The sequence below is a fragment of the Brassica napus genome, unplaced genomic scaffold (genome assembly GCF_020379485.1).
Source record: "Brassica napus cultivar Da-Ae unplaced genomic scaffold, Da-Ae ScsIHWf_164;HRSCAF=296, whole genome shotgun sequence".
Classification (NCBI taxonomy): Eukaryota; Viridiplantae; Streptophyta; class Magnoliopsida; order Brassicales; family Brassicaceae; genus Brassica; species Brassica napus.
The window spans coordinates 8,526-17,915 of NW_026015067.1; the positions used below are offsets into that span (position 1 = coordinate 8,526).

The 9,390-nt window shown below is 30.2% G+C and overlaps 2 long non-coding RNA genes across 7 annotated transcripts; one reads left to right on the forward strand and one right to left on the reverse strand.

The window, feature by feature from the left end:
• Positions 1-649: 649 nt before the first annotated feature.
• Positions 650-2,258, reverse strand: LOC111211175. Its single transcript, XR_007332249.1, has 6 exons — positions 1,946-2,258; positions 1,719-1,856; positions 1,498-1,624; positions 1,233-1,321; positions 1,097-1,160; positions 650-974 (listed from the first exon to the last, which is right to left on the reverse strand). It is a non-coding gene; the product is annotated as an uncharacterized LOC111211175 (long non-coding RNA).
• A 165-nt stretch (positions 2,259-2,423) lies between these two features.
• Positions 2,424-8,245, forward strand: LOC125575241. 6 transcript variants are annotated; one of them, XR_007332252.1, is made up of 6 exons: positions 2,424-2,685; positions 2,820-2,884; positions 3,177-3,352; positions 7,426-7,465; positions 7,636-7,777; positions 7,932-8,245. It is a non-coding gene; the product is annotated as an uncharacterized LOC125575241 (long non-coding RNA). The 6 variants fall into 6 exon arrangements; XR_007332253.1 differs by having other exon boundaries at positions 2,424-3,115; XR_007332251.1 differs by lacking the exons at positions 7,426-7,465; positions 7,636-7,777; positions 7,932-8,245 and adding an exon at positions 2,982-3,115 and having other exon boundaries at positions 3,177-3,506.
• The last annotated feature ends 1,145 nt before the right edge of the window (positions 8,246-9,390 follow it).

Here is a 9,390-nt window from a genome sequence, read left to right on the forward strand (position 1 = left end):
ATACAGTAACATGCTATACAGATAACAACTTTATAATATCTAAGGTTATTTTGGTTAAATAAAGTAATATGTATATTTATAAATTTGTAGTGTTTCCATCTTTTTGTGGATTTGGAGTCGATGGAATTTGTAGCTCGAAGTTTTATCTTATGAACAACATTATAGCTGCGTCTACACATGTTTTATCTCATCCTTTTGAAATGAAAAAGCATAATCTAAGCACACGTGGGTGGTGTAGTGGTAGGCGAATTCTGGTAAGTTAAGTGACTCGAGTTTGACGTAATTTCACGTCACTAAGCATGTGTAGCCACACAAATATGAGGTTATGCTTTAGGTTTTATTAAAAAACTCGGAGTGTGAGTCTATACGTAGACCGCAACACTCATTTGGAGATTATTCTGAGCCTTTGAATGGATTTTGGATACCCGAAAGTTTTTTTTTAAAAAAATTCACCACATCTTCAATTATTTTAAAGTTGTTGCCAATGACCAAAACAAAATTCAACAAACATTACGCTGGAAAAACATTAAAGACTGATAATGACCTAAAATCAAATAAGTAATAAAAGAGGATATAAGAGCAAGTCCATTGGTTAGAGACCATTATGGGTTCTCATGAATATTTTAGTAGTTAATATTGTGATTTGAAAAGTTTAGAACCCTTGTTAGTCTAATTAAATTTTTCATTGTCCAATGGGAGAACCTCATTGAGGTTCTTAAAAAAAAAATTTAAAGCATATTAAAAATACAAATACAGAAAGGTTTTGGTTTGAAAGAGAACATTGAAAAATGTTTGTTGATGTTAGAACAAAAAGTTTTTGGTGTAAAAGTTGAAACTAAGATCTTACAGAGTTTAGTTACCGGGTCATGTGCAAGTCCTTTTGCAATTTTTTCAACATACTCGAGCATTTTGTAATCAGGAACAACTATGACAATGATCTCATCTTCTTCTTCACTGATTTACGGTCACTTAAGCTGCATTACAACATTGAACATGGAACAAAGCTTTAACTCTCCGACAAGAACATTTCAAAAAGCACTATGAGCTATCAAACATCCATCAGAGACTGCATGTAAAGAAGTTTCATAGAACTCACCTCAAAACCAGTTTCCTTAATAAGTGTCTCCAAGAAAACCCTCGAAAGCTCCCAAGAGCTCCACCTGCAAGATTCAAGAGTTAGACTCAGGGAGAATAACTAGTGAATGATGATTACAAAAACCACTAGCCCTTACAATAGCTCTTGTTCCTCCCGAGTTCACAAACGAGGCGCTTGCTTCACCTGACTGCCGAACAGCTCGCAACCAAATCATTAGGCAAACAGCTGAAAAATTAAAACCAATCTATGAGTATTATATCCTTTGAAAGAACATAACTAAAGATCTACATGAACTTGTTCCCATCATTTACTTGCAAAAAGACATAATTTTCAAACCATGTGTTCGCTTGTTGACACACAGAATGACAGAAACATTAAAGAAACAGAGCAGAGTGACCAACTTTGAAGCGAACTCGAGGCTTGTCCTTCACAACAACAGAAGAAGACACAATAGTCATATCAAGTGACCAATGCCACTTCACCCTTCTTCATCTTCATCACAGCTCTATCAAGTTCATCGATCACTTGCTATGTTAAAAGAATACACCAAAATCAATTACAGCGACAAAAGTCGGAACATCCAATAAAAACTTTCAAGGAAATTTTGCAGAAGTGTAGTTACCTTCATCTGTTTTGAACTCAAAGAGTTCTTCACTTTCACCGTGACCTTTCTTTAGGAAAACAGTACAAAGATCTTGTCTTTAAGAACTTGTCTGACCCACCAGATCATAGACAAAGATCTTGTCTTTAAGAACCAAATCTGCACATCAAAAGATGAAAACATAACAGATGTCATTTGTGTTAAAGAGTGTAAAATCAAATAAACAAAGAGATAAGCTTTTGTGTTACCTCCAAGGATTGTTATCCCCTGATTCTGTATCCTCTGGAATCCGAATCATTGTTCCGTCGTGGGTTCGGAGCTTTCACGAGGATGGGCTTCTCGTTTTCCTTGTCGAACGTGAACGGAGATGAGGAAGAAGGTTCCCATGACTGACCATCGGATTCGGGTTTACGAGCAGACAACCATCATCGTAAGAGCCGAAGAGGAAGAGGAAGAGAGAGAGAGAAGAGAAAAAAAATTAGCCAACAATAAAGTTACACGTATGGGGTTTTTAGTGATTCTAAAAGTGTTGGTTTTAGGGGCGGTTCTCTCTCTTTTTCCTTTTTTCCATTTATTTTTTTGGTTTTTTTTTTAAGAACTCCCCTTTCAAACCACCGATGGAGGTGGTCTAAGCCTCAGTTAGGCTGTCCACATATGATAGGAAAATCGTCCAATCAGAAGAGTCATTTTTGACACGTCAGCAAACTCTCTCTCTCTCTCTTCTGTTGGTGGGCCCCACTTACACGGTAAATATTTATTTTACGAACGCGTTTTCGTCTGAATTATTTATTGGGTTAGAAAAATCTTCTTTCTCTCAACTTTTTATCTTCAGTATCCCTTCGGCTTCTTCTCTTTCTCACGGATGAAACATAGACTGCTAGGTTACAGAGAAGTAGATGAAACACAACAAAACAACAGATTTCAAGCAAAAAGATTTGGAACATAGGGAAGTACACGAAGGAGGCTACTCCTCGACCTCCGATAGAGGGTGTTTACCGATATTGAATCTTGCCAGAAATATTTATTTCTTTAGATTTTATCTTTGTTTTCTAATTACTTGCAGCTATGTTTATATTTGAGATCCAATACGAACTAAGATCAAATAACCTACAAAATCTGCAGGAAAACGCAAGTGATCTGACTGTGGTAGGCAAGACTTTTGATCGTCCCGACAATGTTCTTTTGAGGTAAGTAAACACTAAAGACCACTATGCTAAACCAAGGTTTATATTAACTGAAATCAAGATAAAAACTCATGGATCTTATGGGGGAAACTGAAAATAGGTACATAGACCATGGTGTGAATTGTGAGGCATTGAGAAACACATGTCTATAATCTTGCTTAGCAGTTCAAAAGCTTTTGAAAATCATTTTTTGAAAATCATTACGCATCAGCTAATGAGCAGCCTAAACTACAGGTGAATTAAATTTTACCTAGCTAAAACATACCGGTGAATCTTATTGATTTGTTGATGACAGATTAATGATTATCCGACGTCATTGTTCTACTACATATCTGGTGAAAAAGAGAAGCAAGTAATATTCATTGAGCTTCACTAGCTCAAGTCCTTATTGCCTTCATAACAAGATTAATTTGCAGTTAAAGCTATCAACGGAATTGAGTGCCCATGACATGACTTATTCATCAACAAGAGGTAGTAATGCTAAGAATGAAATGTAGTCATATGGAACGTAGACATAAAAAATGACAGAGAAATATCATAATGTTATATTACATGATTATGATACTTACTGTATGTAACTGGAAAAGATAGAAACTCAATTTGTGAGAATCTGTGATTCAAGAAACTGAAGTTGCATTTTAAATTGCATGATAGTAAATCCAATTTGACGAAAGGAAAAAAGAATATTAGTAGTCACTGCAAGAAAGTTTTTTTTTTAAATTAGTATCCACGCCCAAATAATATATGCAGTGTGATGATTTGAGAGATGAATGGAAATGGGAATTCAAGAGGTAATTGTGGTATGAAACCAAATATGCAAATAAATATAAACAATAAAACAATAAGACGCATAATATATATAGCACGCACCATTGATTACAACATAGAAATCGAACACCCTCTATCCCCGCGCTTGCGCGGGGTGAAGACCCCTAGTAACTATGAAAGGTCCTTAGATATGAACTAGAGGCGGCTAAGTTATAAGTCATTTGAAATATATTCTAGTTTACTCGAAGAACTAGGATAAGACTTGCGCTTTGCGCATGGTGAATTTATTTGTATATATTATCGACATTTTTTTTATTTTATATTTGATAATTTTATTTGTACATATACAATATTTTTTGTTGTTATTATATAATTTTTTTCCAATGGAATATATCAATTTTTATTAAAAATTATGGAATTAAACTATAATTAATATATCATGGGTTGCTCGGATTGGACATTAAACAAATTATGACACAAAAACCTTATTTTTTCTACTTAACACATTTTTTAAAAAAATTAACATTTCCACAGTTAAACTATTTTGACATTTATCTTCCATATGGTTTTGAAAGGTTTCAGATCAACCATCAAATTGATACACGTCATTTTATTTCATTTAGTCGTATGCTTAAGAAAAACTTACATTTTCGTAATTTAAAGTCGTTTTAAAAAAATTCTAAATATACCATATAAGAAAAAATCTAACACATAAGAAAAATATAACATATAAGGTTTCTTAATTTTTGTAGTTAATTTAAAGTCGTTTTAAAAAATTTAAAATATAACATTTAAGATTTCCTCATTTTTGTAATTTAAAGTTATTTAAAAAAATCAAAATATAACATATAAGAAAAAAATCTAGGTTTTTTTATTATATTGTTAATGTGATTGTTTAATTTTTTTAATAATATAAAATTAAACAAAAATGAAAAAGATGCAAAAATTGTTATCAAATCTTTATTATTCAGTCATTAATTGTCATATATATGTTAACCATATTAGGTAGTTTCTTGGCTTTTATTTAAGGAAAAAATCTATGTTTCTTATATTTTGTGTTAATATAATGTTCCCTATTAATTAGATTTGGACCAACTTTTTTCAATTGATTTTTAAGCTGCCACGTAAGTTAAATTGACATCCTAATTAAGTGACACCTAAGCATCGTCTCTTTTTAATTAGTACAAACTTAAAGTTACAACTTTTTAAATGATCCTCAATTAATATATTGGGGATTGAATTTGTATACTAGGAAGTGTTTCCACGAAAAAAAAAATCCTCTTATATATTAATTGAGAAGTCACTTTAGTGATTTATGCTGACTTCATAAAAAAGTTCTCCAATTAATTGTTATAATTTGATTGGTTGATGATTTTTTATTTTTTATTTTTTAATTAAATTTTTCAAAAGAAAACTATTCATAAAATTAAATAATCTAATCTATGTTTCCAAACATACAATTAAGCATCTTAAATATAAATGAATTAACATAATTTATTTATAGAAATAATTAAATATCTATATTACATTATATAAATTCATAAGATACATATAAATACATATGATACTATAAAAACCATTATAAAAACGGTTTTTATTATGTTTATATTAGTAGTGAATAAAATAAATCATAGATTTTAGAAAACTAATTAATCTAAACTTAATAATATTAATTAAATTCACTCATTTAAATGCATATGATACTATAGAAACAATTATAAAAGGGTTTTTATTATGTTTATATAAGTTGTGAACAAAATAAATCATAGATTTTAGAAAAATAATTAATCTAAACTTAATAATATTAATTAAATTCACTCATTTACTATATATATAGTATAAAAATATGTCAAATGAATCCAAACCAGTCAAATTTATAATTCTAAAAAAATTCCAATCATTTTCCAGTGACAATGTGGTATCATATATGCATTATCACTTTAGAAATGATTAAAATATTTTTATATTTTAAAACATATATTAATCACTTGGTAAACATATATTAATCAAAAAAATTTTATTTAATTTATCTATTAATACAAACAGATGAATTAACATTACTATATGGTAAGTCATTTAAAATTATATTATTTGGTAATTCATTTAATTTATTATATGGTAAGTCATTTAATTATATTAATCAAAGTATTTTTCGCAGGATTTTTCTAGAGTTAATACTCTATTAATATAATTCATATAGCTTGGATTATAATAAAATTAGCATGTTTTTTAAGGGAGATTTGCCAAAAATGACTCAAAACTTGATTCTGAATACAAAAGTGTACCCCAAATTTAATCAAATGCAAAAGTAACCCAAAAACCTAGTTAAATTACAACAGCCCCCTTATGAACAAACAAAAAACATGTATTCAATTTTACCATTATAACCCTCCGTTAGAGAAGACTTCTTTGTAAGTTTTCTCTATGATGACTTCTTTGTAAGTATTCTCGTTCAGTAGATCTTAAAAATAATTTTATAATTTTATAAAAAATATTTTGATGGGTACAAAATTGAAATCATGTAATAATAAATATTTCTCAATGATGTAAATTTAGTTCATCTGAAATTGAATTATTTTCAACATAGATGACTGAATGTATATTGGCTCATGAGTCATTGGTTTAGGGTTTGATAACATATGTTATAGTATTGTATGTATCTTTAGGGTTAGATTCTGAAATTTTACCTTTATTTTTTTCTTTTTCAAATAGACTCATATATGTTTAGTAACTATCTAATAACTTGATTTAAATACTTTCTAAGTTTTTTTTAAGTTTAAGAAAGTGTTTTCTGCATAGTTAATTGATTATAGGGTCTGGAAGACTCACAAAAGACTTAAAAAGAAGTCTTCACACACATCCCGCCTAAATTTTAGTGGAATTTATGGTTTCCGCCTAAATTTTGGAATAATTTAGGTTTTCCGCCTAAATGAAAGTCTTCCATAAGTCTTCCAGAAGTATTCCAGGAGTCTTCCATAAGTCTTACAGGAGTCTTCCAGAGAAAGTCTTCTCAGGGATTAGATCTTAAAAATAATTTAATTTTTTTATAAAAAATATTTTCATGTGTAAAATTTGAAATCATGTAATAATAAACATTTTCCAATGATGTAAATTTAGTTTATCTGAAATAGAATTATTTTCAACATAGATGAGTGAATGTAGATTGGTTCATGAGTCATTGGTTTAGAGTTTGGTAACATATGTTATAGTATTGTTGGTATTTTTAGGGTTAGATTTGAAATCTTATCTTCATTTTTTCCTTTTTCAAATTGACTTATATATGTTTAGTAAGTATCTAATAATTTGATTTAAATACTTTATATGTTTATTTAAGTTTAAAAAGGTTTTTTTGCATAGTTATTTGATTTTGGGGTCAACAAGACTCACAGAAAACTTAAAAAGAAGTCTTCCGACACATCCCACCTAAATTTAAGTAAAATTGAGGGTTCCCGCCTAAATTTTGGAATAATTTAGGTTTCCCGCATAAATCAAAGTCTTCCATGAGTCTTACATAAGTCTTCCATGAGTCTTCCATAAGTCTTCCATGAGTCTTTTGGGTCGAAAGTATTTAACCTAATTGGAATTTTTGTCTCTATATATAAAGAAAATTTACACATTCTCTTTCTTCCTCTCAAATGACTGCAACAAAAATGTAATGTTTCTCACTCTAAAACTCTCCAACCTCTGTTTAATCTCTTTGAACATCAAAACACCAAACTTTATATTCATTTCTCACTTTTTTTATGTCTTCTCACTAATTTATCTTCTTTTTGCAGGTTTTTCATTACATGATTCTTATATTTCACTCTTTCAAAGGTAGATCTCTAAATTTTGGATATGAATTTATGTGTGTGTTTATATGTTAGATTCTAAAAAGCTATAAATTCAACATAGTGTGACTGTTTTGTTTATTTTGTAAGCATAAAATTTTCATTTTTGAAGTTTTTCTCTGTTTTGAAGTCATTTGAATGTTTTTGAATTTGCAGGTTTTTCCAGATCTGAGAGACTTTGAAAGACTTCTCAGAAGACTCTTACAAGACTCTCGGAAGACTTCTCAAAAGCTTTCTTAGAAAGTCTTCTAATGCATTTATGCTAGAAGACTTCCCACGAAGTCTTCTGCCTAAAGTGGTATAAATTTTGGATATGTATTTTGTGTGTTTTATATATTAGATTCTAAAAAATTATAGATCCAACCTAATGTGACTGTTTTGTTTATTATCTAAAAATTTATTTTTGAAGTCTTCTCTATTTTGAAGTTATTTGAATGCTTTTGAATATGCAGATTTTTCAGATCTGAGACATATTTTGGAAGACTTCTGGGATAATTCTTGGAAGACTCTCTGAAGACTCTATGAAGACTCTCGGAAGACTTCTTGGAAAATCTTCTAATGTATTTTATGCTACAAGACTTCCCACGAAGTCTTCAGAAAGTCTTCTGCTCAAAGTGGTACAAAGAGATGATGTGAAATGGAGTCCAAGTTTATCTATGTTGAGGAACAATATCTAGATGTGTAATAATTTTGTTTATGGTTTTTTAATGATTTGTATGTGTATACTTCTAAACAGGTTATTTTTGAATTTGACCGAAGTTAGTCAGAATTTTGACTTTTTGTAGAAGACTTCTAGGGAAGTCTACCTGGAGAATACTTCAAAAGAAGTCTTCTCTAAGTCTTTCAGATTTCTTCTCAATGTCGTAAGAAGTCTGCTGGGTTACTTTTGCAATTGACTATATTTGACTTTTCAAGAGAAGACTTCTTTTCGTCGGATGACTTCTCTAGAAGTCTTCTCTCGAGGGCAAACGTTTGACCAAAACCCAGAATTAAACTCGAGAAAACTTCTAAAGAAGTCTTCTTAGAAGTCTTCTAAAGAAGTCTTCTTAGAAGTCTTCTTATAGAAGTCTTCTCATTGATATTAAATGTTTTACTATTATTTTTCAATTGCAAAAGTAACCCACGCAGACATCTTCCGGCATTGAGAAGACTTAGGGAAGACTTTCAGAAGACTTCTGTAGAAATTTTCTCTAGTCAAATTTCTGACCAACTTCAGTCAAATTTAAAAGTAACATGTTTATCCGAAAAGACTTCTTTAGAAGTCTTCTCTGGAATTTCGAAATTTTTTTGTTTACAAAAGAAAGTTAGAAGACTTTTAGGGAAGTCTTCTATTAAAAACACAAAAAATGTCAATTGCAAAAGTAACCTATGCATTGACCAGAAGACTTCTTTAGAAGTCTTCTTCGTCGAACAGATCTGAAAAATAAAATGTAGTTCGCGATTTCATACCTTGAATTCGTGAGATGACTTGCATGGTTTCTCCAATCACCCAGAACTTCACCACAACAGCTACCTACTCGTTAATCACCAAGAATCGTGAGCTTATGAACCTTACATAATTTGTATTCAAAATCTTCAGTTTTTTTTTATGAATTTTGAGAGAAAGTGTAAGATATGTGGTTTGTGTGGATAAGAAATGAGAAAGGATGAGAAAAAATCGAAACTTCAGGGCATTAACACTCTCAATTTGGTAGTTCATGGTGGTTGAGGTATTGATGTTAATGGAAAAGTTGTAAATATTTGGTGAAGATGAGGATGGTAAGGTAAAAGCCTTATTTTCGAAAAAAAGAAAAAAAAAAGTAATGACATTTTCGTGAATAACTAGAACTTTTAGGGTGGATAGGACAAAACAAAGTTTCAAAAAAGCATAGGTTATTTTTGTGTTTGACTTGAAATTTTGAGTCATTTTCG